Below are 10,849 nucleotides of genomic sequence, written 5' to 3' on the forward strand. Positions count from 1 at the left end.
TTGTCTCCTACGCTGAAAGGATTTACCTGCAATTAGTATAGAAAAAAACCAGGGGAGACATGATAGCAGTGTTCCAATATTTGAAGGGCTGCCACAAAGAAGGTGTCAACCTTGCACCCGAAGGCAAGACAAGAAAGAATGGATGGAAACTAATCAAAGAGAGATCTAACCTAAAACTAAGGAGAAATTTCCTGGCAAAACAATCAACCAGTGAACAACTCGCCTTTAGAAGTTGTGGGTGCTCTATCACTGGAAGTTTTTAAGAGGAGACGGCATCCACCTGTCTAAAATGGCATAGGGTCTCCTGCTTGAAGAGGGGGTTGGACTAGAATACCTCCAAGGTCCCTTCCAACTTTGATATTCTATGTTCTAAACCTCAAGAATTAATCACTGATAACATACACATATTTAAAATATATCAGCTTAAATTCATGTGTTCAGTTTACAAATTTATCACATTTTTCATTTTTTGCTTGAATTTGGATTTCAATTCCTTGAATCCCAAGTAACAAGAATTTAGTTTTCTGGCAAATTTCATAACAAAGATATAACCAAGATTGCACAAATATCTCTGTAAAAGAGATGATGTTCAGTCCTTTCAGATCTCAAATGGACAGTTACAATAGATAGAGCAAAACAATTAAATTGGACAACATTATTTCAGTCTTGTAGTGGCAGCAAGTATGTCATTGGGAATCCCTGTGTAGGGATCAGATTTTAACTTACATTCTCAGTCTATATCCCAGATTCATTGCTTAACAAATATTTTCACAACCCATTGTAATTGTAATTGTAAAAGAAAAGTTGTAGATTTGGTTTATATATAGTCCTTCAAGGCCTGAAGGTTGTGAGAGTGGATAGGGAAGAATAGAGTCAAATTCAATGTTAGTAATGCCAAGTGGATGTAGTCATGACTTCCTGATTTGGATATTTTCCATCTTTGATTGTAAATGAGATCCAGACAATCAAGGGCATAATTTGGGCACCCCCCCCCCCGGATATAACTAGTTCTAATTGAACAGCAGATAGTGGCCATGTATTGGAGGACCTTGTGTTCAGATTTTCACAAATCTGTTCTGTGCACATTCTTGGGTTAGGAAATCCTACCCATTGTCACCCACAACCTGATAACCTCTCATCTGGGTTATTGCCATGCGCTTTTGTAGGTACATTTGAAGAACACTTGGAAGCTATAGTTGGTCCAGATTGCAGGACTGTAGGTGTCCATGTAACACTACTACTTCACAAGTTGTACTGGTGGCCAATTTATTTCCAGGTGAATTCAAGCTATTGGTTATTACAATATAATGTCCTTCAAGGTACAGGGCCTGGCTATCTCCTGGACCTATTTCTGATTTTCTCTGCCCCTCCATAGGATATAACAACTGCACACTCTAGGTCCCTGTCCATTAAGGTATATCATCTGGTGAGATTAGTTACCCTGAATTATCTATCTGAATCATGTCTAGACATGGCTGGGAATTCTGGGACTTGAAGTATCCATCTTAAATTGTCAAGGTTGAGAAATAATCAACCTTGACAGAGAGTGACTACTGTATGTAAATTAACTAAACAACAAAACCCTTTGTTCAGTTTAAATAATAGCATAGCTTTTCATTACTTGTATGTTGCATTAGAGCAGATTCCTTTAATCTAGATTTCTAATCCAGGAATTCTTAATCCAGATGTTTGTATGTACCACCACAGGTTATGGCACCACAGGTTATACCACCACAGGTTATGGTGACCCAGCTCAATTGGAAGAATAAATTTACACCACCAACATGCATGCCTTGTTAGTTATCATATACTTGGTATAGTGAACTGTATGAGTAGAAGATAGCGGCAGCGATAGATATAGTGGTACCAAGTGATAGAATGATCAGGAAGTGTGAGAAGCTGGAGAAGTACTAAGGCTTGAAGGAAGATCTAGAGGAGATGTGGAAAGTAAAGGCCAAAGTGATCCCAGTGGTGGTAAGAGCACTCATAAACTGGGGGAATGGCCCAAACAGATTCCAGGAACAGAACACTGTCCCAGATCCTGTGACCCCTGATGACGTGGACAGGATTCTGGGTAGACTGAACGCGACCACATGTTTGTTGGACCCGTGTCCTTCCTGGTTAGTGCTGGCTTCCCGGGAGGTGACGCAAGGCTGGCTCCAGGGGATTATAAATGCTTCATTGGGCGAGGGTGTCTTCCCCGCCGCCCTGAAGGAGGCGGTGATGAGGCCTCTCCTCAAGAAGCCTTCCCTGGACCCGGCAGTATTGGCCAATTATCATCCAGTCTCCAACCTTCGCTTCGTGGCGAAGGTTGTTGAGAGTGTGGTTGCGCGACAGCTTCCCCAGTACCTGGATGAAATGATGTATCTGGATCCGTTCCAGTCGGGCTTCAGGCCTGGGTACAGCACAGAAATGGCATTGGTCGCGTTGGTTGATGATCTCTGGAGGGCTCGGGACAGGAGTTGCTCCTCTGTCCTGGTCCTGTTAGATCTCTCAGCGGCTTTTGATACCATCGACCATGCTGCACCGGTTGGAAGAGTTGGGGGTGGGAGGCACCGTACTACGGTGGTTCTCCTCCTTTCTCTTTGACCGGTCACAGTCTGTGTTGACTGGGGGACAGAGGTCGACCCCGAGGCACCTCATATGTGGGGTGCCACAAGGATCGGTCCTCTCGCCCCTTTTGTTCAACATTTATGTAAAGCCGCTGGGCGAGATCATCCGTGGTTTCGGGGTGAAGTACCATCAGTACGCTGATGACACCTAGTTGTACATCTCCACTCCAGACCACCCCAACGATGCCCTTGAAGTGATGTCCCGGTGCCTGGAGGCTGTACGGATCTGGATGGGGAGAAACAGGCTCAGGCTCAACACATCCAAGACCGAATGGCTGAGGTTTCCGACGTCCCGATATAGTCAGCTGGTGCCATCGCTGACTATTGGGGGTGAATCATTGGCCCCCACGGAAAGGGCTCGCAACTTGGGCGTCCTCCTGGATTCACGGCTGTCTTTAGAAGAGCACTTGACGGCCGTGACCGGGAGGATTTTTCATCAGGTTCGCCTGATCCGCCAGTTGCGTCCCTTTCTAGATCGGGACTCCCTATGCACAGTCACTCATGCCCTCGTCACTTCCCGTCTGGATTATTGTAACGCTCTCTACATGGAGCTCCCCTTGAGGAGCACTTGGAGGCTCCAACTAGCACAGAGTGTGGCCGCGCGAGTGGTTATGGGAGTGACGTGCCGTTCCCATGTAACATCTCTCCTGCGCAAGCTGCACTGGCTCCCGGTGGTCTTCCGGATGCGCTTCAAGGTTTTGGTTATCACCTTTAGAGCGCTCCATGGCTTAGGACCTGGTTATCTACGGGGCCACCTGCTACCACCAATAGCCTCCCACCGGCCAGTACGCTCCCATAGAGAGGGGCTCCGCCGGGTGCCGTCGACCAAACAATGTCGACTGGTGGCCCCTAGGGGGAGAGCCTTCTCTGTGGGGGCACCTACGATCTGGAATGAGCCCCCCCCCGGAGATTCGGAGGATCCCGGATCTGCGCACCTTCTGTCGCGCGCTCAAGACTTTTTTATTCCATCAAGCTGGTCTGGCCTAAATCTTTCCCCCTTTTAAATGTAAATTTTAATTTGTTTTTAAATTATTGGGTATTTTAAATTTTTAAATTAAATTATTTAATTCGTTTTTATTCTATTTTAAATTTTTATATTTATGTGTTTTATTCTGTGGCTGTCCTTCGGGAGTAGGGCCATATATAAATCCAATAAAAACAAAAACAAAACAAAAACAAAACAAACAAAACTGTCCAGAAGAGTACAGTGCTAGGAACAGCTAAGATCCTACAAGAACCCTCAGTGTCAAGAGGACTTGACATTGAGAGAGACGCACATATTACCCATAGTGTGTGTGTGTGTGTGTGTGTGTGTGTGTGTCCATGGTAAAATGACAGTTAAAAAATTTCACCTGTCTCGTGTGAAAAAGGCCCTTGAATTATCTCTAGTAGTGAAGAAATATTGAAGAAATTAGGTATGTCCTGAAGATGGCACTGTTTACCATGGAAAGTCCATTGTCTTCTTGAAACAATCCTGGGATATTTATTAGATGATAGACTTTATTCAGTTGCCAAGTTGGCATACAGTAAAGTTAAAGGTAAAGTTTCCCTTAGCACATATGTGCTAGTCGTTCCCGACTCTAGGGGACGGTGCTCATCTCCGTTTCAAAGCTGAAGAGCTAGCGCTGTCCGAAGACGTCTTCGTGGTCATGTGGCCAGCATGACTAAACGCCAAAGGCGCACGGAATACTGTTACCTTCCCACCAAAGGTAGTCCCTATTGTTCTACTTGCATTTTTACGTGCTTTCGAATTGCTAGGTTGGCAGAAGCTGGGACAAGTAGCGGGAGCTCACCCCGTTATGTGGCACTAGGGATTCGAACCACTGAACTGCCGACCTTTTGATCGATAAGTTCAGTGTCTTAGCCACTGAGCCACCACGTCCCTTTTGGCATACAGTAGTGACAGGCAATTTGCTATTACTAATCTCTATTCGGTGTCTGTTGCTTATGCTCCAAGCAACCACCCATTACTTTCTCTCCAATGTAATTGATAACAAAGCTTAACAGATTTTATATACAGTACCTTAAGTTCAACCCTTGGATAGTATTGGAATAATGAGGAAAATACTACTTTAATGCTAGAGGGAGCTAAGGCCTACTTATGTCTGGCTCATTCTTGGGCTGGGTGAGATGAAAGTAACATTGTGGGGACATTGCAGAAAACGGGTTGCTAAGCCATATTTGTGTCGTGGTTAAGTGCAAATGGGCAAAGATACAACAGTTAACAATATGTCTGACATTAATTTGCGGCAGTTCATGATTCAGGATTTTTAAAAAGTTGTATATCAGAAAATTCAGTGCTTATTCAGCTTATAGACTGTGGTAATAATATCAAAAATTAAATTGTCGTATACTTAAAACATGGAATATGAACATATGGAGAGACTTAGGAATAATTTCTCTTAGAATATTTTTATAGAATTTTTAATGATCCCTGAACCCTTTTTGAGCTCCTAACCTCTTGTTTAGATAGAATATTATTTTATTTGCTATGGTATTCAATATGTATCATTGGCAGGTATTTCACCTTGATCAACTGAGGATAAAATTCAAAAAATCAAGGTAGTACTAATATTCGATAAATTTCTTTGTTCTGCCCAGTGTAGCACTTGGCTTTGGAATAGTGGTGAATAGTTGGCTTTCTTCCCAAAAGCTTAATTAGAGCCTTTGCCCAGCAAGGCTGATAGTCATTCGACAAGGCAGGATTTCCTCATAGGGACACCATGAAGTGTATGATTGGTAGAAGAACACTACCAAAAACATTTTTTCTAGCAATAAATCGAAATAGGAGGAACAAAATCTCACATACTGGCCAGGGCCCTGATTGGAGATGGATTGCCCTAACATTTAAAAAGCGGAAATGAAATCCTGTGATACAGGTCTGCAATTCCGATCATAAACATGACAGTTGTTAGAGGGGTCATCACATGATCATGCTTAACTTCATGACCTTTTTCACAAGCAAACCTCACATTAAGTGAACCAATTTTCGCTATGGGTTTTTTTTTGCCAGAAACCAGAAGTAAACCAAAAGTTTCCACCAAAAAAAAATTGTGATCACATAACTGTGGGACACTAAAAGCAGCCAAAAGCAGCCAAAAACGCAGGCTATCTGAAAGCATCCAAAATGAAGCTCCCAGGATGACTTTGGGTCAATAATTCTTCCTTATTTCAAACTCCTTCCCTTGATTTTGAGAGTAAATAAGAGTAGGAACCCTGTATATTGCCTTACCCTGAATGAAATTCAACATAGAAGATACATCAATAGTGGGTTTCAATTTTTGCCGCTACCGATTTGCACATGGGCACTTGCGCGTGTGTGCAACACTTCTGCGCATGCACAGACACATCCAGGTAGGTGGGCGGAGCCTCCCGCCGCTGCCACCGCTACCGGTTCGCTCAATTCGGGGCGAACTGGTAGCAACCCACCACTGAGATACATGGATGATAGCGATAGAGATAGATAGACAGGCAGACAGGCAGACAGGCAGACAGACAGAGAAAGATTTACATGCACACACACAGATAAACAGAGAGACAGACAGAATAAATCTAGATCTGAGGTAAATTGCTTGAGGTCTCATGGTGCTTTCTGCAGAAATCTTTCAGCTACAGATATATTTGTAGAAATTGCTACCTACTTTATTCAGATTTTAATTCCTTTGTGGCAGATAAAAAAGGGGGTATCGCAAATGGAAAAGTGTAGCTGTCAGAAGGAAAATGAGTACATGACGTTAGTGTCTGATCCTACTCATGCGTTGCAAGAAATCAAGTTCTGGGTCAAACAGAGATGACTAAAATGTGCAAAGAATTTCAGTGGCCTTTTGACATGATAGCACAGACCGAAGAGTAATAATTTTAATCATTATAAGAAGAAGAAATTGTATAAATGTTGGGTAATTGATAAAAGCCATGCTTGACAGAATGAGGGAGAAATGTGCATAAATACAGAAAGCAACATAGAGAAATCCATAACAATAGGCTGTTTTTCAGAATAACTCTCCAACAGACTAGGTATCCTGAAGGATATGGAATCAGATTAATTACCTGGCAGTCAATTAAGTATTTGTACAGGTAGTTAGTTCTCGACTTATGATCAGAATTGAGTCCAAAATTTATGTTGTTAAGTGAAATATTTGTTAAGTGAGTTTTGCCCCATTTTACGACCTTTCTTGCCACAGTTGTTAAGTGAATCACTGCAGCTGATAAGTTAGTAACCTGGTTGTTAAGTGAATCTGGCTTCCCCATTGACTTTGCTTGTCAGAATGTCGCAAAAGGGAATCACATGACCCTGGGTATGGGACATAGCAATGATCATAAGTATGAACCAGTTGTCAGGCATCTGAATTTGGATCACATGAACATGGGGATGCTACAAAGGTTGTAACTGTGAAAAATGGTCATAAGTCATTTTTTTCATTGCCGGTCTAACTTTGAACGGTCACTAAATGAACTGCTGTAAATTGAGGAATACCTGTACATTGTTTCCTTTCCCAACTTGCACCTAACCACAGCATCAAGGTATCTGCAAACAAGAAGGCAAATTACAACATGTGTGTTGCAACTTCATGACCCAAACTCTGACTATTTTGTGCTTGTATTGCAATGTCATATGCAAATGCATAAAAACTAAAGCTTGTATCATAATTTCACACAATGCATCTTTTGACAAAATCTCAGCTGGTTGTAGGCGCCTCCTCATAGCACACATATTCCCAGACAACATCTTTCTATTGCAATGTCCCAATGAAGTTGCCTTCATCTCAACCTTAGGCCATGAAGAAGATAGCCTTATGGGTAAATTGGTTAAAAGTAGTATTTCCCCCTTTATTCTAGCATAATCCTGAGGCAAACTCAAGATATACAAAATCTGTCCATATTTTCACACATTATCTTGGAAGAAAGACAGTTTTCTGGGGACCAGGAGGAGAGGAATCGTATATTGTCTATTCAGAAGTGATGAAATGTCCAAAGTAGTCTTATCTCTATTTCTCTTTACATTAATATATAATATACCATTCTTAGAGAAAAGTGTAGTTTCAGTTTTGGCATTGAACGACCCCCAGAGATAAAGCATTGTTGTGTTATTAATCCTGATGTCTCCTTGTTGTTTTCATAGGAGTTTGTGTTTCAATATAGGCGCACATTCTGAAAGATAAGGGAAATATGAAAGAACTCAGACCAAGCAGTAAAGAACAGACAGTTCCAGCTGCTCTAGTGCTAATTATGGTATATTGTCATTTCTCCTCTGTTCATCTGGCCTACTGGAAGAATTGCAAAGAGGAGAGATCAGCAAACAATCAAAATAGCCCATAGTCATCTTGAACACATTTTTTATTACAATCAGAAGAGTTGGAAGACAGGTGGCTCATAATTAAGATTAGGGTATTAGTTATTTTAGGGACCACACTTCCCCTCAGGTTCTTCAGAGAGGATATGTTATGGCTCCATTGGTTAAGGATTGTCATTTGATGGGACCCAAAAGAACAATTTCTAACACAATGTCCACCCTTTGGAATATCACCTCCATCTTGAAGGCCAGATTGGTCCTACTTGCCTTTTGAAATGCTCTAAAGACATGGCTCTGTCAATGGGCCTGGGGATCTGGTTATAATTTGGAGCCTAATATATGGATAAACTGATTGACCCGCTACTTGTTGCCACCATCATAAATACATGCTGGTTGCTATGTGCCCAAATTTTGATCACGTGACCATGGAGATGCTGCAATGGTTGCAGCATCTCCAACCATTGGAGATGGTAAGGTAACCTTGGTAAGTGCAAGGATCAGTCATAAGTCACTTTTTAATACCATTGTAACTTTGAATGGTTGCTAAATGAATGGTTTTATGTTGAGGACTATGTTTGCTGGTTGTGTTTTTTGAGTGTTGTTAACTAAATCTGCTTCTCAGAGTCAACAAATGTAAGATGGATGTCTCTAGAACGAATTAATTAATTACCACAATTAATGAATGATAGAAAACAAGAACCATTTCTTTCTTTTTTTTGGACAAATTTTATTAAATTTTTCTTTTACATACCTATTTCATGAACAGACTATTGACTGGGTCACATCTTATACAACTTATAACATAATTATATGTTAATTTTTATCATCTATTCCAATCTTCTTTTTTGTCTTTTCCAAATACAATTTACATATTTCAATTTCTGCCATGATATTCTTTTTCCCCATTTTTATCTTAACTTAATCTCTTCTTAATACATAATATATAAACAATATCACCATCTGCCCTTCAAATCCTAATTTCTTACTATTACTTCAATTAATTATCTTATTTCTCCATTTATAAAGTATATTTCTCAAAATCCCCATCACATTTTAAACTATAAACAATGTACTTTTTATATTGAAATCCTTTAACTTAATTGACCTTCCACATTTTATCTTAATCTCTTCTAAGTACATAATAAGCAATATCACTATCCGCCCTTAATTCTTAATTTCTTACTATAGCATCAATTAATTATTTTATTTCATCATTTACAACATATTATTTCAAAGTCCCCATCACACTTTTTTACATTTCAATTTTATCTCGTGATTTCAGTTATTTTCGTAATTAAACCAAATTACCAGTTCATATTTCATCTGCTGTTCATTTTACAATACACAATATACATCATCATATTTACTTTTTACATTCACAATTACTAATGTTAATACAGTTCCCTTAGATCTACTAATATATACCTTATTTCCCTTCCTCCTTTCCACTATTCTTCCCCTTTTAACCATTTTCTCTTGGTCTCTCCAGAATTCCACTTCTTAATAATTTTGTCCCTTCATCCCATTCTCTTGTCGTCTACCCTGTCTCCCCCAAAATAAGACATCCCCTGATAATAAGCCCAATCGGGCTTTTGAGCGCCTGGCAATAAGGCTAAGCGCTTATTTTAGGGTTCAAAAAAATATAACACTGGGTTTTATTTTTGGGGAAACTGTATTTACTATATATCTTTTCTCCTTTCTCTAACTTTTGAGTCTATTACTCGCATAATTCGCCCCCAGCTTTTACCTAATCTTTTGCCATTTCCTTCTTTTTGATTGATTCTTTTTTTTGGAAAATATTCCCCCCTATCCATTCTTTTTTTGCCACTGTAAATCCCAGTGTAATCATCTAATTTTCTACCTTCAATTCCTTTACCTTCAATATTATTTTCTTCCTTCTCATTTATATTATATTATATTATTTAATTTGATTTTATTCTACTTTTAAATTTTGTATGTATGTGTTTTATTGTTTGGCTGTGCACCGCCCTGAGTCCTTCGGGAGTAGGGCGGTATAGAAATCAAAATAAATAAATAAATAAATAAATAAAATATTCTCTTTTTCCTGTTTAGTATATTCTAACAAAGTTTCTAACTTTTTATTGCTCTTTATTGATTTACACACATTTTTAAGCATTTCAATTAATTCCTCACACATCCAAGGTTCCATATTGTCAATTTAAAAAATGATTGACATTTTAACATGTTTAATTAAGATTTAAGTACATATAGTCTCTTTTTAATTTCCAGATGATATCCAATACAAATGTTTGTCCAATCCACTCCAATTTAAAGCTTTATTGTTTTCCACCTTCTTTGGAAGTCGAGGCCAAGCAGTTTAAGTAGAAACAAATACTCCTGAAAATTCTCACAGCTCTTGTAGTGATCAAGGTCACTGTTGTTATTTCTTTCAAGTTAAGCCGATCATTGTAGTGCTTTCTTTCCACCAGCAGATGTCTCTCTCCAATCCACAATTCTCAGAACAACAAAGTATCCAGCTTGCAAAAGTATTTTAAATCCACATAGAAAATACTTTCTTTCAAATTTCTTTTCCTTTTATTGTTTTTAATTTCTCCAAATTCAGTTTTAAATCCAGATGTAAAATTTCCTTTCTTGGGCTTTAATATTTTAATCTCCTCTTTGTTCATCTTTCAAATTTCAAAACTGTCAAAATTAATTCAAATCCTCATTAAAAAATACTTTCTCTCAGGTTTCTTTTTCTTATATTAGTTTTAATTTCTCCAAATCCAATTTTAAATCCAAATATAAAGTTTTCTTTTCTCGGCTTTAGTATTTTCACTTCCTCTTTGTTCTTCTCCCTTCATTAAAATTCCCAAGTGCCAATAATCCGCTTGTTTCCTCACCAGAACACCTTTTTTTTAAAATCCCTTTTTTAAGGGATTACTTAAACAGGTAACTCACCTGTGAGTTGGCCAATCACACACCC

Source organism: Pantherophis guttatus, chromosome 5, assembly GCF_059756535.1.
Source record: "Pantherophis guttatus breed Tessera chromosome 5, ASM5975653v1, whole genome shotgun sequence".
Lineage (NCBI taxonomy): Eukaryota > Metazoa > Chordata > Lepidosauria > Squamata > Colubridae > Pantherophis > Pantherophis guttatus.